This window comes from Muntiacus reevesi, chromosome 16 (genome assembly GCF_963930625.1).
Source record: "Muntiacus reevesi chromosome 16, mMunRee1.1, whole genome shotgun sequence".
Classification (NCBI taxonomy): Eukaryota; Metazoa; Chordata; class Mammalia; order Artiodactyla; family Cervidae; genus Muntiacus; species Muntiacus reevesi.
This window is the reverse complement of record NC_089264.1, coordinates 42,857,460-42,861,756: the sequence shown is the minus strand read 5'-3', so window position 1 is coordinate 42,861,756 and position 4,297 is coordinate 42,857,460. Positions and strand designations below refer to the sequence as shown.

At 45.8% G+C, this 4,297-nt stretch overlaps 1 non-coding gene across 1 annotated transcript; it reads left to right on the top strand.

Annotated features, from left to right (window-relative positions):
• Positions 1 to 868: 868 nt before the first annotated feature.
• TRNAR-UCU (transfer RNA arginine (anticodon UCU)) lies at positions 869 to 946 on the top strand. The gene has a single exon. It is a non-coding gene; the product is annotated as a tRNA-Arg (tRNA).
• Positions 947 to 4,297: the final 3,351 nt, after the last annotated feature.

The following is a 4,297-nucleotide window of genomic DNA, read 5'->3' as shown; positions in this document are numbered from 1 at the left end:
ATCTGCGTCTGGGCACCTGGTTGTGCTGTCCTCAGCTGTTTCATTCATGTCCTCCTCTTCGTGACCCCGGGGACTATACCCCGCCAGGCTCCTCTGTCCATGGGATTATCCAGGCAGGAATACTGGAGTGGGTTGCTGTGCCCTCCTCCAGGGGATCTTCCTGACCCAGGAATCGAATCCATATCTCTGGCATTTCCTGCATTGCAAGCTGGTTCTTTACCCACTGAGCCACCTCGGAAGCCCTTGGGCACCTGGCATCTTCTTTTAAAGGCTGTTTAAAAGCTTTCTGGAGAAGGCAATGGCAACCCACTCCAGTACTCTTGCCTGGAGAAGCCCATGGACGGAGGAGCCTGGTGGACTGCCATCTATGGGGTCGCACATAGTCGGACACAATTGATGCACCTTAGCAGCAGCAGCAGCAGCAAAAAGCTTTCACCTGCTTCCAGTGAGAATGTTGGAGCAGATTCCTGTTTCACTTCACATGCCTCAGGAATGTGTGTAATCCCATTTAAGATGCTTGATTAAGTCTTTAGAACCCAAATCAAGTTGGGGACTTTTCAGTCCCAAGAGCACAGCCTGTCATGAGATGGAAACATTCCTAATCAAACATTGTCCTGGAGAGAAGTCTGCTTTGTCTGGTTCGAAGCATAGAGAGATGAGTTCCTGTCAGAAAGAGCAGCCGTTCCCACATATGAATTCTTCTAAGCCAACTCAGATCCTTCAACCAAAGAGGGCGCATGTACTGCTAGACAGACTTGGCCTCTGACAGAATCCAGAGAGTAGGAGCTGTATCATCAGACCTCATTTTGCAATGCATCCTCCCCAGCTGCCCAGCCGTGCAGGTGGAAGAATTTAATAATCAAATATGGGACTTTCCTGGTGGTCCAGTGGCTAGGACTCTGCACTTCTAATGCAGGGGGCCCAGGTTCGATCCCTGGTCAGGCCTCTGGACCCCATACGCTGAAACTAAGAGTCTGCATGCTGCAACTAAAGATCCCACATGCTGTAATAAAAATTGAAGAACTCAAGTGCCACAACTAAGACCCAGGGCAGCCGAATAAGTAAATAAATATTTTAAAAAATAATTCTAATGATAAATAAAAAAGAGAAGCAAATGCACTGAACAATTACTTATATGAAAAGTATGCTCTCACATCATGGATCAAGTCAGTAGGAAAGTCTCCCTCTTGATCTCTCCCTCCAAGTGCAACAGCAGCACCCATCTACAGAAGTTATGAAGAAAGCGGAGAAGCTACCAAGGTGAGTGGTCTCAACCATTGCAGAGCCCATGCCATTTCCCAAACAACCCAAGGAAAGCGCATGGCTTCAAGGTAGCCACCCAAGGGTCAGAGTCCTCATCACAACGTGGAAGGAAAGCAGAGGACCTGCTTTAAGACCACATCTGGGTTAACGTGAACACTGGTGTGTATTTCAACAGGCAAGAATTCACTTGCCAAGTTCTATCAAAGAACTGTTTTTCCTCTGAGAGTACCTGGTGTGATTTGGCATATATGAATACCTGAATAGTTTCCCTCCAAGACTGCTGAGCTGGAACTAAAGGGTCTATAAACTGTGAAATGAGAAAGGGACGTGGTGCAACTTAATGCTAATGACCACTCAGGTGATGGGGCTGGGCTTCCACGTCCTTACAGCTCCCAGAACCAGAATCTGATTAGTAACTCTTTTAAGACTGAATATACAGTCTGCCCCAAATGCTTTCTAAATAAAGGCAGTGTTACGGGCTGCCATCAATCTTTCCCTCCTGTTAATCATTTCAAGGATGCACATTGTGCACACAAGATGACTATGAAGCAATTAACCCTTTAGGGTATTTTTTTTTTTTAATTTCAAGATTTAGCTGAACTTGAGGATGATCTTCCTTTCCCCTCCCCATCTCTATTCCTTTTAACTAAGGATCTGAATTCATCTATTACAGCAGGGGTCCCCAACCTCAGGGATCTAATGCCTGATGATCTGAGGTGGAGCTGATGCAATAATAGAGATAAAGTGCACAATATGTGTAATGTACTTGAATCATCCCCAAACCACCCCTCCCCAAGGAACCCATGGAAAAATTATCTTACATGAAACTGGTCCCGGTGAGGCAAGCAGAAGTAATGCCATGACAGGCAGCTTAGATTAGGAGCAGGCCTTCCTACTTCTGGGTGGTAAGATTATCAGGCCACCTGGATACAACCAATCAGCTTTCGCTTAAACACTGACCGCTTTTGCCAATTAGGAAATTAGGAACGGGGTGGAAACCCCCGGGAAAGTCCTGCACGTGTGAAAGTTTTGACCAATGAAATTGCTTTGCAAACTTGTAACCAATCCACTTAAACCAACTACGAATGGCGTGTGCTCACCCTATAAATTTGTGTAAGAGCTTGGGCTTGGGGCTCTCTGACCCCGCACCACTGCGTTGGATGCGGCAGGAGCCCTGACTCCAGTCAGCAATAAACTTCCCTTTTTGCAAGTTGCATTGTCTTGGAAGCCTTCTCTCTTCCCGCTCGGGGATTCGGACATCGGGCATAACAGTCCCGCGTGTCAAAAAGTTTCAGTGACCGCTGCAGTATAGTTTGTTAAAGGTGTAAATAAACAAGTTACTAAATAACCTGGTGATAAAAGCCAGGGAAATTACTTCTATTTTTAAAAAACATATTTGTATTAGGATCACTGCCCTTGATTACACAACTAGAAGCAATTATAGACCTGAAACTTCCTTTTCTCAAATTGTGTTGTTTTCATTGCTTCTGGAGTGGAATAGCTAATTTACTTCATTGTGCAACCTTGCTTTTCAATTCTGTGTATTTCTGTGAAAGATGTTGGCAATTCTTTTGTGTTTTTGTTTATGTGGTGATTTGGGGGATGAGATCCTGATGGGGAGGAAGGAAAAGTGTGGTGTAAAAATTGGAATAGCATTAGTGATACAGAGCTCTCCCTATAGCTTTACTGATTTGCAAAATTACTAATAATATGTGTAATCTTTCCCCCAAAACTGGCTTTTTTTTTGTGTGTGTGTGTGTGTCTGTGTATCTGCCCAAAGTCAGAAGCCAATTAGTCATTTTAGGATTTTCTTTCAATTTTAGTACCCACGAACCTCCAACCAATTACCAAAGCTAGGTGATTCCACTTCTGAACTCTCCAGGAGAAGAGCCAGGTACCCTGCTCTCATTCAGGACCCAGTATTGTCTCCCAGGGCAGCGTGCAGTCCCATAACCAGGCTCCCTAGTACTAGTCGGGCCTTCCACACACCCAGCCTCCAACTGTGCCAATGTGATGCCCTAAGAGCCCAACTTCCCACAACTACAAAGCCCCTCCTCAGAAGAAGCCATCCATGACCCTTCTTGCCTCTCCCAGGCCAACTAAGGGCCCTTCTTCAAAATGCACCTCACCCTCCCCCCTTGTAAAGACTTTCTTGGTGGTTCAGACCATCAAGGTAAAGAATCCACCTGTAATGCAGGAGACACGGGTTTGATCCCTGGATGGGGAAGATCCCCTAGAGGATTTGGCAACCCGTTCCAGTATTCTTGCCTGGAGAATCCCATGGACAGAGGAGCCTGGCGAGCTATGAAGCCCATGGGCTTGCAAAGAGTTGACACAACTGAGAAACTAGCACTCCTCCCTTGTAAGGGATCACACTGGAAATTAATTTTGCCTGTAAAACGATCTCCCTCACTAGATTGTGAGCAGTCCAAAGTTGGAACTGTGATTTTTCCCAGGGCCCCACACAGAAAATGCTCCATAGATGCGTGTAAGAAAAGGAAGGGAAGGGGGGCAATGGGAAACTTTGAGCTGTGTGTGTTGTGATACCCCAAGAAATGGCTTGTCACCCTGCTCAGCTAATTGCTTAGAATAAACAAGGACATGCCAGAGGAGAGGCCATTGTCTGGCATCAACACTCCGCTTCCATTTGGGGAGAACCCCTGGGCAGCATGGTCAACTTTTTGTGGACATGACCTGGGCAGTTGTCCAGCACTCCATACTGAGAGGGTCCCTGAAATTGCTTTGATGGTCTATTGTCACCATGCTGAAATTCTTAATACATTTTTAACAATGATCCCTACGTTTTCCTTTTGCACTGGGCTTTGCAAATTATATAGTTGGTCCTGCCTGGTGAGTATGGAAGTCGGGGAGAAGGGGCTGGGGGCTCAGATCCTCCTACTCTTCATCCCCTGGTAAACAAAGACCAAGTCCCTGTCGTCTGATGTACAGACTCACCAAGCATTCATTATCATTTTCTAGTCTTTCTGCATATCTATCTACCTCTATTTTTTAAAGTCATGTAGTCATGAATGAG